The sequence below is a fragment of the Lissotriton vulgaris genome, chromosome 2_1 (assembly GCF_964263255.1).
Source record: "Lissotriton vulgaris chromosome 2_1, aLisVul1.2, whole genome shotgun sequence".
Taxonomy (NCBI): domain Eukaryota; kingdom Metazoa; phylum Chordata; class Amphibia; order Caudata; family Salamandridae; genus Lissotriton; species Lissotriton vulgaris.
Window position 1 is genome coordinate 355,551,118 of NC_141687.1, and position 14,455 is coordinate 355,565,572.

The following is a 14,455-nucleotide window of genomic DNA, read 5'->3' on the forward strand; positions in this document are numbered from 1 at the left end:
GGAATTCTTAATCCTAACAAAATCCCCCACACACAACGTGACCATCTTGGCATTTTTCTTTTGGTCAAACCAAGCTTTCTCCTTATTTTGTGTTAATCCAGAATTAGTCTTGACTGTTTCTAACACAGACTCAACATCAAATAAGGGATGAGACCATTTAGACATCCATCCTGGTCGAAAACTGGTATTAGCTTTCCTTCCCCTTAGTACTTCAAAGGGCTAAACTTTCGTGGAAGTTGTCCTATAAAACCAAAGCATACTTTGAATGGAAGCAAAAACATCATGTCTCCCCTCAACTGCCCACTTAACACAATCACCCACAACACGGTTCATTCTTTCCACAAGACCATTGGTTTGTGGATAATAAAGTGAGCTTCTAAGGTGTTTGACTCCACAAGATTTAAGAAAAGATTGGAATTCTACACTTACAAACTGAGTCCCATTATCAGAGATGATAAACTCAGGAAAACCTTCTCTCAAAAATGCTTCCTTGAGAAACTTGATAACACTGGAAGAATTAGCTTCCTTTACCACTTTTACCTCAGGCCACTTGGATGCATAATCCATCAAGACAATGATGAACCTCATACCCAAAGGTAGAACTTCATAAGGACCCATAATGTCAATTCTCACTTTAACCCAATGGCTGGTAGGACATTCAATAGGAGACAAAGGTGGAACAACAACCTTGAGGGATTTTTCAGATGATGAACACACTGGACAATTTTCAACGAACATTCGGATCTCATTATTCATGCTTGGCCACCAAAAAACCTGTCTCACTCGACGTATAGTCAGAGAAATCCCTAAATGTCCCTCATGAGCTTCTTTCATGATAGTAGGTCTAAGACAATGAGGTGGAATAAGCTTCTCACATCTCAGTATTGGACCATCCTCAATTGAGATTTCTGACTCTACCTTCCAATATGGTTGCAACTCAGAAGACAAAGACTTCTCCTTAGGCCACCCATTTTTGACAAAATTGAACACTTCTTGCAACACCTTGTCCTTTAACAAAAATGCTCTCCAATCTTCCTCCGACCCAACTGCTAAAATGGGTACATCTATTGATGCCACAAAACAATCCTCCTCATCCTCATCATTTAAATCTTGGAAACTTGTACCTTCACACACATCATTACCCTGAGGATATCGTGACAAAAAGTCTGCACGTGTGTTTTTACCACCAGAAATATGCGTGACATCAAACTGATATTGAAGTAAATTAGTAACCATCCTAGTGATCCTAGGTGTACAACATTTGCTAGGACCAGCAGACAAAATAGACACCAGTGGCTTGTGATCAGTGATTAAACTGAAATGCCTATCCCAGACATAGGGTCTATACTTATCAATAGCCCATACACAGGCTAACAGTTCTTTCTCTATGACAGAGTACTGTATTTCAGCACTCCTAAGAACCCTGGAGGCAAAAGCAACTGTATATTCTTTTTCACCAGAACGTTGAGTAGGAATAGCTCCTAAACCCACCTTGCTCGCATCTACAGTAATAAAACAAGGCAAATCAGGGTCAAAAGGTGTAAGAGCATCACTTTTCTTCAAAATATCTTTCCCTTCCATGAAAGCACAATCACAGTCTCCAGTCCATGAAAATTTTGTTGAAAATTTGAGCAAATTACTGATGGGTCTAACTATTGACGCATAGCTAGGGACAAATCTTTAATAGTATTCCAACAACCCAAGCAAAGACTTAACTCCAGACCTGTCTTTAGGTACAGGTGCCTTGATGATAGCATCAATTAATCCTTGCCTTGGTTTGATTCCTTCATAAGAGAGTAAGTGACCTAGATATTCAATCTCACTGCAACTAAACTTGCACTTCTCTGTTTTCAAAACAACTCCATTTTTCTTGAAAATTTCCAAAACCTTCCTAACAATACTATCATGTGTTTCATCATCCTTGGCATATATCAAAACATAATCTTGAAAAACAAGAACACCCTCAACATCTCTCAATAGATTTTGCATCACCCTCTGAAAAACTGAGGCCGCCGAAGCTAGCCCAAAAGGCATCCTTTTGTAGCGGAAAGTACCAAGTGGAGACACAAAAGCTGTTAAGGATCATGATTCAGGGTGAAGTTCTATTTGATGATAGGCACTAGCCAGGTCTAATTTCGAAAAGATGTTAGCACCTTTGATACTGGTAAACAGGTCTGTAATTTTGGGTAAAGGATGGGAGTCAACCCAGATCTCCTTGTTCAAGGATCTGAGATCCACACAAACTCTAAATTTTCCATCCCTCTTGCGTGCGACCACAAGAGGAGACAACCATAATGACGAATCAGTATGTTCTATAATTCCTTTCTCACATAACATTGTTATCTCTTTATTAAGATCTTCCTTAATGCTAAAAGGAACACTCCTGAGTTTGTGTTTAATGGGAGTAGCACCATCCTTAACAATAATCTTATGTTTGAACCCAGTGATCTTACCTAGTTGATCACTAAAAACAGAAGGAAATTCATTGACCCACTTTGTGCTTTCCTCTTCACAAGAAACAAGTAAAACCTGTTCCTTCATGCCTGGTCTAAGTTGCATGCCAAAAAGACCCTGATGAAACCATCCTAAAATGTTAAGTCCTTTGACAGCCACATAAATTTTGCCCCTAATCCTCCTACCTTTAAACTCTAAATAATCCTCGAAAAATCCTAGTAATGCAATTCTACGTTTTTCATAGGAAATAGGTTTTCTGTCAGGAAGGAACAATTCTCTCTCACCCCATGTTTCATGAAACAGCCCCTCAGTAATCATGGTGATTCTTGCACCTGAATCTGCTAAAAGATCAAGTTTCTTATCACCAACAAGTATTTCAACTATAGGATCTACACAGGTTGAGGGATCACCTGTGAGAGGTATTGATGTATCGTCAGACTCTACATGGTCAGTGACAATAGAGATGTTTTCAGTATCTGAGTCATTATCTGATTCTACCACACAAGCTATGGTTTTCTTTTGAAATTTCTTCTTTAAACAAACAGTGGCAAAATGTCCTATTTTTTTCCAATAGTTACACATAGAATTTAACACTGGACATTTCGCACCTTTACTATGAATTGAGCTTCCACATCTTAAACAAATATTGTTAGGTACAGAGACAGCATCTTTGAATCTTGGAGAGAAATTGCTCACAGTTTTAGTGGATTTGTTCTTTACTTTCCTTGAACTACCAACAAAATTGTTACTATCTACTGGTTTGTCTTCTAATTCTTTAAGAGAAATATGAGAAGTTTCTATACTTTTCGCAACTTTAATGGTTTCATCAAGAGTAGGATTGTCCATAGAAAGTAACTTCTGTCTAGTCTGTTTATCTTTACAATGACCAACAAACTGGTCACAAATTAATTGTTCCGTAAAGTTTTCAAAAAGACAGACAGAAGCTAACTTCCTGAGAGTGGAAAAATAAGAATCAACATCCTCACTTTCAGATTGCTTCCTCATAAAAAATTTGTGCCTAAGGACAATCAAATTGGGTTTCTTATCAAACCTAAGTTTTAGTTTCGTAATGGTGGCTTGATACTCATCGATGACTTCATTACCTGCAGGAGGATCAGGCAAATGTTTGAAAATGGATCTACCTTCAAAACCAAGGGAATGCAATAAAAGGCATTTCTTTCTTTCAGGACGATATCTTGAAGCTCCAATGGCACCTAAATATGTCTCAAAGGCGTCAAACCAAATATCCCACTTCACTGGAGGATCACCTGGACTGTCAAGAAAAGAAGGAGGAGCATTGATAGACTGTAAAGAAGACATTATCCAAAAAAAATGAGTAGCAACAAAAAAAAAACGATATCATAATATACAATATCTTAAAAGATTATTTAAAGTTTCAAGTGAAGGGATAAAATATTCTTCTCTGTATATTGATCCTTCCACAGTTTTCTCTGTTGCAGATAGAGCAATCCTTCCACAGTCTAAGCAAACAATAGCCTCCTTTTATGGAATAATCCTTCCCAAGTCTAAGGAAACAATGCACCTCTTGAGAAAAGAATGTCAAATATTGTTAAAGGAATCTTTGAATAAAATAGAAGTGTGATGCTGTAGAACACGACCATCCAGGAACAAAGGTAATGATGACACAATTTCTCCTTTGATAAAAAATGAAGAGCGTGAGAAAAATGGAATCAGCGTGGTTAAAAACGTGAGTAAAGAAATCAGCGTGGTTGACAAAGGAACGTTCTGATTGGCAAAATAGATGGTTGGCAAAAAACAAGATAGTGGGCGTAGTCTTGTTCCACACTAATGACGAAGACGTACAGAAACTTCGTTACGTGTAGAAGTCTCGTGCAGAAGCCTCGCTCCTTCGCGCTGCAGAAAGTCTCGTGAAGAAACCACGCTCCTCCGCACTGCAAACACTCGTGCAGAAGTTTCGCTCCTTTATTTACTGTTGCCGGTAAGACCAGAGTGTATATTTTTAAAAATGTACACACAGCATTTTAACGTCCCACTCTTTCATTCAGTATGCGCAATAAACAATGCAGGTTGAACGAACTTTCCATTTTTCAGATCAATAGTGTACATAAATTAAGAGTCATAATGCCAACACCCAAATACACGCCAGTAGAAAGTAACACGCTGTAGTTTAGGTAAATGAAAGACTGCAAGTACACAGCAGAGGAGAAAAATATTGACATAAATTTAGAGTCACTTATCTGAAAGTATTGGAGCTGTAGCAGTATAGAAAGTTCGTTTTGAAAAGCTTTGAAGTAGAGGTGGTCTTGAAAATTGTTGTTGAAAGATTTTGAAGTAGAGGTGGTCTTCAAAATTGTTGTTGAAAGACTTTGAAGTAGAGGTGGTCTTTAAAATTGTTGAAGATTGAAAAAGGTTGAAGACTTCATTGAAGAAAATGACAGTTGAGGCAGATGGTTTGATATGGATTAAAAAGAAAAATCTTTTTGGAAAGTTGAAGATGGATGCCTGGGTTCAGCTGTGTAGGCCCGCGTCGCCAAAAATATGTAGTAAATCCATGACTCAGTTGAGTGAATAAAATAGATGTATTCAGTTAAAACCTGCACAGCTCTTCATCTGCCAGTGTCATCTCAGCTTGATCAGTTTCTCCAGTATTGAAACATAACATTCCACCATGGACAAGATGTGAATGATAACATAAAGTCAATGGCGTGACAGGAGGTGTAGCTGTAACACCTTTGGGCATCCATTTTGTTGGATGTATTTGCCTCACACACCCATAAGGGTGTCATGCTTCATCATAGGCGTTGCTCCTCGTCGGGGAGGCGGTTCAATCCCCGACGGGCTCACCTCTAAGAGGGGCTCTTTGGCGGAGATCTTTTGTATCCAACTGCCTTATGGTGAAGTGCGGGTGTGTGGGTGGGGTAGCAAGTTGCCTAGAGGAGTGATTTAAAATGTAGCAGGGGGTGCCGGAAACCACTTTATTCTGGGGGTCCCCGTACTGCAATTAAAAACGTGAATCTAGCTCGCTATGGGTCTAATAGTTAGGTATAGTGACCCTAGATGAGACTAGAGGAAAGATTGGACCAATGTTTCTAAGAGCAGTAAATAACATATGGTGCAATTATCCAATTTATGGGTAAGAGAAACCAACAATTTCCCCACCTCAGACAGGTGAAAGCCTGAATCTTCCACGCTGGAAATGAGTCATGATCTTTAGAACACCACATTTGGGAGCAGCAAGCATTTAGCTCACAGATCCATACAGCTGGTTTTGGGCGCTTGGCAGTCCAGGTGCTCAGCGAGTAGTGTCTGCTGTCAGAAACGAGAGATTGCAGTACAGGAGGTAAGTTCTTCTTCAGGTTGTTTCCATCCTGGTAGATGTGACAACCCACATGTGGCTTCCCTCTGTGGGATACTGTAACCAGCTCTTGGAAAAATATTGTTGTGGAAGTTTAATATACTCTTAAGGGTTCACACTCAAAATGATACTTTTAAACCCAGGCATAAACAATGGAGGTGTCTGGTTTACTGACTTCAATTTGGCGAACTGAGGGCTTTTTGCGGTCCAAGAAAAATAAAAGAGCAGACTCCCCTCTGTCCCTCTACTAATGGTCACACATTAATATATTCATTTAATCTCTAACAAAGATACTGGTATAAATCATGGAATGGTGCCCTTGAGAGCACATTGCTAACGCAAATAATCAACAAAAATTAATAGCACTAGACTAACCATTACGCTTGGATTCCAGAACAGAGTTTTTTCCCAATTAAAACACTTCAACACCTCTTCAGGGGAAGAAATCACTACATGAATGCACTTGCAATACAGTACGATAACCAAAGCATTCTGGTTGTGCTCTCTTCACTACTTTTTCTGAACAGAATTCATGTCTTCTTGACGTGAATTAATTCCTAAATCTGCATATCAATCAAATCAATAAAACCTATATTTATTTACATCATTGGCCTTTAAACAACACAACATTTATATCCATTACACTATATAAATACCTTATAAAACATTATTTTTTATAAGAAGAGAGCAAATACATATATAATGGTAAATTCCATCTAATAAGACCATAAACTACCCATGTAAAATACATTTTCCAATAAAATCTGCAGATAATCCCATAAAATACATCAACCCTTCTAGATACTAAATCTCAATAAACACTGCACTTGCTGCGCTCATGAATTTTCCAATAGCACATGCTATGTCTAAAGAGCCATGTCAGTTGATATTTCTGCAGCGTTCCAACAAGTCATTATCCCATATTTAAGGAATATTCGGCGTAACCACTGTCTCCGCAGTTGTTTGATTTTTAAGCAGTCCAACAAAATATGCAACATATCACATTTAGTATTCAACCCATAAGAACAATTTCCTCCTATACGAATCATTTTAGCTTTTACCATGTCACTTATTTTACCGGTCACCGAGTCAAAAGATGCTAGTCATGATGAAATGGCGTGCTAGGCACAGTGTACATTAAAATATACAACTAACATGCACTGTGATCATTATGATAAATAATTCATTTTTTTAATCGTATGTCTGAGACTCCACAGGCGAATGGGGTCAGACCTCTCCGGTTTCTCAATTACGTACCTAAGTAGTTTAACAAGTGCCGGCTTTATTCATTTTTTGCCTTCTGGAATGTGAAGACCTTATGAATCGTGATCCATTCCCATGATAAAATCCTGACTAATATTCAGAGTGCAGAGAATAAACATGGTTGGATAACCTATGTAAGCATGGGCTGGGGAAACCTGCGAGCTCTGTGGGGCTTATTGTAGTGATGAACGTACGTGAAACATTCTAAGTATTATAATATATACGAAGCAGAAGCAGGTCTCTTACCTTAACTGCTCAACGAGGAGGCCGGGGCCCGACCGACTCCTCCTGCCTGCAGCAATGCCCACGCGGCCCGATCCGAGTAGTGACTGACTGCTCACGAATGGCGTGTGCGCATGCTGAGTGCGTCACACTGAGCGGGGGCTGGCCATAAAATCATGTCCAGGGCCGTCATTGGTAGCGCTTTCGTGCGCTACCAGATTGACGGCCCTGGGGCCCACTGTCAGTCACTCACCCGCATCATGAGCAAGGGCGGCCGGCGTCACGTCACCACCACCAAGGCACCACCACCACCACCAAGCTAGGTGGTGGGGTGCATGCGTCATGGTGCGTGCGGTGCTTGCGCAGTCGCAGACAGTGTTTTTCCTGGCCTCCTTCCCTGCCTTACTTTTACTGCCTGCTGCGGCCCGGCCTCTGCGCAAGCGCGACGAGAGTGCAGCAGCGCTTATTGCTCCTGCCCCGGATTATAATTTATTTATTCCCGCTAGCGCTGCTGCCAATTTATTTATTCCCGCTGGTGCTGCCCGCAACTGCGGGGCCGGCAGAGGGGCCCCCCTGAGCGCGAGGCCCTGGGCAGCAGCCCATACCGCCCATGGCTAGGACCGGACCTGATTTACGGCCCTGCAGACTAACACCACTGTTCCTATGTGCGGTTCTTTACAGCGTAAGATAGGTGAGGTGGTGCAGCACTCGTCATGATGTCATAGGCATTTGGTGCTGCTGGCCTAAAATTATATAATGAAGAGGCCTGTTCACAAAATTAAAAGATCCATCCATTCTTACAAATGATTTGAAATAAAAATGCCACTGCCCACACAATGACATTTTAAAGCATACCATGGCAGTACCAGTACGGCAGGCCGGGTAATTCAGGGGGCGGGCAAGCGCGTTTCCTCGCCCCCCCCCCTGAGGACGCCCATGTTCGCAAGACAGCCAATATCTAAAATGCTGTCACGGGCCTACCACTAATATGCCGAAAAACCTAACCTAGACCTCCTGGTGATCTTGCCCACAGAGAGCCGACCCATTTCAGTGGGCAAAAACTGGCCATGGGTTACCTGCACAACAGGACAGATCTACCCTTACCCCTGTGATTCGTTTTCAACTCATGTAGCCAAACTTGTAGCCCTGTTTCTCATGGCTGACTTCCTCCCAAATGACAACTCGAGTACCCTTTACCCCCAAGAGCTCAGACAGACGAAAGCCCCAAAGACCATTCAGGACATCAGTGCTGAGAACAAAACCTGTTCATCCTTGCTTGTGCATATCCCAGACAGGCTCCTGAGAATCTCACAAAATAAACCCTACGTGTAAGGCCTTTTCTACCACCCAAAACGCCCAGCCTCTTTGACATATTGGCTCCCAGCTCCCCTGCTGATGGGGCATAACCTTGAAAAAGCCTCCCAAGAACGCAATACCTGCCAATTCACCTGCGATTGTGACACTGGACTGCCCTTTATCAATCAATTTCAAAATGATTTGGACCACATCTTCAATACGTGCACAAGTGTCCCATCTCCTCTGCTCCCCACTATCTAAAAACTACTCCAGAGTCTGACTATAAGCCCTCCGACATCGACAAGGCCAATCAATCAATCAATCAATCAATCAATCAATCAATCATATCATTTGTAAAGCGCAATACTCACTCATGAGGGTCTCAAGGTGCTGGGGTGGGGAATGCTGCTACTGCTCGAAAAGCCAGGTCTTGAGGAGTTTTCTGAAGGTCAGCAGGTCTTGGGTCTGCTGTAGGTAAGCATGGGCGTAAAATCCGTTCGCTCGCGAATTTTGCGCATTTTCGGTAAATTCGCAATCCGCGAACGCTCGCGAATTTACCGAAAATCCGCAAATTCGCACGCAGCGGATTTTTTTTTCTTGGTGATACAATTTTGCGGCGTGCGGTGTAAGTTCGCAATTGCGAACATGTAGGTGCGGCGGGCAGCAACAATCTCGCACTCGCGAAATTACAAAAATTGCAATTCTGCACAAGAAATCTACTAGCAAGCAGCATAGACCTTCTGAAAATGATGATTTTTATCAGAATACCTCCTCAGGTTGACATTTGCCTGCACTTTTTTGGATTTGAGGCCTTTTGATTTTCTTTGGATAACTTTTGGATTAGAAATCAACTTTCTCATATAAGCTTGTTTGGGGCATTACAGTTGCTGTAATGCTGTTCTGCAGAAAAACGAGTTTTGCAAAAGTGAAAGCAGGTTCAAAAGTTCAAACTCATCATTAGTAACCATTCCCTGTAGTGCTTCCTGACAAGGGCCCCTCCAGAGTTCAGTTGCTAGTTGCAACAATTGTATGACCCTGCTCTGACCCTCACAGCAGGCTTATAGAATAGCTACAAGTAGGCACCTCGCTAGAAAAACTCCAATATCCTCAATAACACTTATGCCAAAAGACCATAGAGTATGTAAAAATTATCACATTTATTAAAAAAGAAAAAGTTTCTTGTTTCAGCTCATTAGACATAAACAGTTTCTTGCTATGAAATTACATACATATTATACATCATACATAAAGATTCAAAGTAACAACATATAAAAATAATTTTAAAAAGCCAGTTTTGTCGACGCGTTTCGGTGCTTTGATCGATAGAACACCTTCCTCAGGACTATGGTTAAAACTTCATGAATCTAAAAAGGTATATAAGACATTAATTAGTATACATTACCAGAGGAATCATAAAGTTATTGTTCAAAGGAGTTTTTTCTAGAGAGAATGAGGTCATGGCTACAAATAATAAGATCTTACTATTAAAGCATTTTCAATTTGCGATACCAGTCTTGATCCTGGAGTTGAATAGTCTTTATGCACCTCTGCTTGCTCATCTAGAGGATCTATATAGAAATTAACAGTGATATTGAGTTTGTAATCCAACTATCACTATGATTAATAATTTATACATTCTAGCTATTCGGGTTCATAGCTTACTTTATGGTAGTGCGTAGAATTTATATAATCTGATATCAGCGGAGACTCATCCAAGTGCTTAATGTGTAGCAGATTGGGTCACTTTGATGTCATCATTTTCAAAGTCGTTTAAAAATATTCCAGAGTCGTCACTCCTTAGTAAGCTTGAGGACGAACTTCTCACCTAAGTGGATATTGAGGGAGAGTACAGATTTTTAAGAATATGCTTAGTTATGTTCCATTATAAGCATAAGGAAATGTACACTTTCTTTGTAAATAGTACATATAAATTTGTTTAAGGTTTAAATGGGGTTCGAAAATCCCTTTTGTTAAACTTTTAGCCGTAATTAAGCACAAGAGTTTAAAGATTATTTTTATCCCTCTCACATATGAAGTATCAGCGGAGACATTCCCACCACACAGAAAGAGAAATTGACATGAGGCAGATGGTTCAACTATTGTCCATCTGCCTCATGTCAATTTCTCTTTCTGTGTGGTGGGAATGTCTCCGCTGATACTTCATATGTGAGAGGGATAAAAATAATCTTTAAACTCTTGTGCTTAATTACGGCTAAAAGTTTAACAAAAGGGATTTTCGAACCCCATTTAAACCTTAAACAAATTTATATGTACTATTTACAAAGAAAGTGTACATTTCTTTATGCTTATAATGGAACATAACTAAGCAATTTCTTAAAAATCCGTACTCTCCCTCAATATCCACTTAGGTGAGAAGTTCGTCCTCAAGCTTACTAAGGAGTGACGACTCTGGAATATTTTTAAACGACTTTGAAAATGATGACAACAAAGTGACCCAATCGCTACACATTAAGCACTTGGACGAGTCTCCGCTGATATCAGATTATATAAATTCTACGCACTACCATAAAGTAAGCTATGAACCCGAATAGCTAGAATGTATACATTATGAATCATAGTGATAGTTGGATTACAAACTCAATATCACTGTTAATGTCTATATAGATCCTCTAGATGAGCACGCAGAGGGGCATAAAGACTATTCAACTCCAGGATCAAGACTGGTATCGCAAATTGAAAATGCTTTAATAGTAAGATCTTATTATTTGTAGCCATGACCTCATTCTCTCTAGAAAAAACTCCTTTGAACAATAACTTTATGATTCCTCTGGTAATGTATACTAATTAATGTCTTATATACCTTTTTAGATTCATGAAGTTTTAACCATAGTCCTGAGGAAGGTGTTCTATCGATCAAAGCACCGAAATGCGTCGACAAAACTGGCTTTTGAAAATTATTTTTATATGTTGTTACTTTGAATCTTTATGTATGATGTATAATATGTATGTAATTTCATAGCAAGAAACTGTTTATGTCTAATGAGCTGAAACAAGAAACTTTTTCTTTTTTAATAAATGTGATAAATTTTACATACTCTATGGTCTTTTGGTATAAGTGTTATTGAGGATATTGGAGTTTTTCTAGCGAGGTGTCTGGCTTGACTAGTGATATTCATACAAAAGGTATAAAAAAACTTTATTTCAAAAACCACAGAAAGGAATCCCCTTTTTGTTACATTATTTTCCCAGTCCTTTCTGGGTTCATTAGGGAAAACTCTCTCCTTTTACGGTATAGCTACAAGTAGGCCACAAAGGTCCTGGAAAAAAAATTGCACTGCAACAGAAAGCAAATTACAGATAAGGAAGCAGGTGCCAAACTGGAATTTTAAAACAGTGACACATTAATAAATCAACCCCAAATTAATTCATGTCAGTTGAAGCAGGCAGGTGTGCTTGCTTTTTCCCCCCATAATCTACAGTGATGATGAACCAGAGGGTGGCATTGATGTACCAGAGGGTGGCATGGGTGAAACAGAGGGTGGCAGGGGTGAAACAGAGGGTGCTGGGAACCTGTGATGATGAACCAGATGTAGAAACAACATAACCGTGACCGTTGCAAGCCGACATGTAAGTTCGCAATTGCGAACTGGTACAAAACCCTCGCGAACTGTCAGAAATCCTTGCGAACTGGCAGAAATCCTTGTGAACACAAAAAAAATCAGCAAATTCTCGAGAATTCGCGGATTTTGCGGATTGCGAGTTCGCAAATTCACAAAATTCGCGAACGCCAGATTCGCAAAATTCGCCCATGCTTAGCTGTAGGTGGATAGGGAGGGTGTTCCAGGTCTTGGCGGCGAGGTGGGAGAACGATCTGCTGCCGGAGGTCGCTCTTCGGAAGCAGGGGACTGTGGCGAGGGCGAGGTTGGCGGAGTGGAGCTGGCGGTGGGGGTGTAGAAGCTGAGTCGTCTGTTGAGATACGTTGGTCCGGTGTTGTGGAATGCCTTGTGTGCGTGGGTGAGGAGCTTGAAGGTTATCCTCTTGTTGACAAGTAGTTGGTGCAGGTCTTTCAGGTGGGGTGTAATGTGGCTGCGGCGAGGGATGTAGAGGATCAGGCATGCAGAGGCGTTCTGGATGCGTTGGAGCCGTCTAAGGAGTTTGGCCGAGGCTCCTGCGTAGAGGACGTTTCCATAGTCCAACCGGCGGCTGACGAGGGCCTGGGTGACTGTTCTTCTCGTTTCAGTCGGGATCCACTTGTAGATTCTGCGGAGCATGCGGAGGGTGTTGAAGCAGGAGGATGAGACGGCGTTGACCTGTTTAGTCATGGAGAGGGTGGAGTTGAGGATGACCCTAGGTTGTGTGCGTGGTCGTGGGTGTTGGAGCGGTTCCCAGCGCGGTCAGCCACCAGGTGTCGTCCCAGGCCGAAGGGGTGGGTCCAAGGATGAGGTTCTCCGTCTTGTCCGAGTTCAGCTTCAGTCGGCTGTTCCTCATCCATTCAGCGACGGCCTTCATTCCTTCATGAAGGTTGGTTTTGGCGGTGTGGGGGTCCTTGGTGAGGGAGAAGATTAGCTGGGTGTCATCGGCGTAGGAGATGATTTTGAGGTCGTGCCGACTGGCGACGTGGGCGAGCGGTGCCATGTAGATGTTAAACAGGGTTGGTCTGAGGAATAAGCCCTGGGGTATGCCGCAGATGATCTCGGTGGCTTCGGAGCGGAATGGGGGAAGGCGGACGCTCTGTGTTCTGCCAGAGAGGAATGAGGTAGTCCAGTTCAGGGCCTTCTCTTGGATCCTGGCGTTGTGAAGGCGTCTTTGTAGTGTGTGGTGGCAGACCGTGTCGAAGGCGGCTGACAGGTCCAGGAGGATAAGGGCCGCCATTTCTCCATTGTCCAGCAGGGACTTGATGTCATCAGTGGCGGCGATGAGGGCAATCTCGGTGCTGCGGTTGCTGCAAAACCTGGACTGGGAAGGGTCCAGGATGTTGTTCTCCTCGAGGTAGCGGGTCAGTTGTTCATTGACGGTCTTCTTGATGACCTTTGTCGGGAACGGGAGCAGGGAGATGGGCCAGAAGTTCTTGAGGTCCTTGGGGTCTGCCTTGGGTTTCTCGAGTAAGGCGTTAATCTCGGCATGCTTCCAGCCCTCCGGGAAGGTTGCTGTCTCGAAGCTGGTGTTGATGACTTTCCGGAGTGGGGTGTGATGGAAGTGCTGGCTTTGTTGAAGATGTGGTGTGGGCATGGGTCTGACGGAGATCCGGAGTGGATGGTGTTCATGATCTTGATGGTGTCGACTTCATTGATGTTGGTCCAGGAGAGCAGGCGGTTGGTGCGGATGGTGTTCGTGGAGGCGGAGGTCTCAGTGGTTGTCAGGGTGGTCGTGGCGTTGAAGCTGTCGTGGATGTCTGTGATCTTACGGTGTAAGAAGGTGGCCAGCGAGTCGCACAGGTCTTGCGAGGGTGGGATGTCGTTGGTGTTGAAGCTGGGGTTGGAGAGTTCCTTCATGATGTTGAAGAGCTCTTTGCTGTTTTGCGCGTTGTTGTCTAGGTGGTCTTTGAAGGAGGCCCTTTGGGCACATCTGATGAGTTGATGGGGTCTGCGGGTGGCGTTCTTGTGGGCTGCGTGGCTGTCCGGTGTTCGTTCACGGAGCCAGATCTTCTCCAGCTTTCGGCAGGTTTGCTTGAAGGATCGGAGGTCTTCAGTGAACCAGCTGGCTTTTTTGTTGGTGTGACTGTTGGAGGGTTCCTTGATCGGGGCGAGGGTGTTGGCGCAGTCGTTGATCCACTGTCTGAGGTTGGGGGCGGCGGTGTCGGGGTCGGTGGGGTCGGAGGGTGGGCTCTGGGTGAGGGTGATGGTTAGCTGGTGTTCGGTGACTTTGTTCCAGCAGCGCTGAGGCATCTGTTGGGTGCGGTGGTGCGGGTTGGGTTTCTTGAAG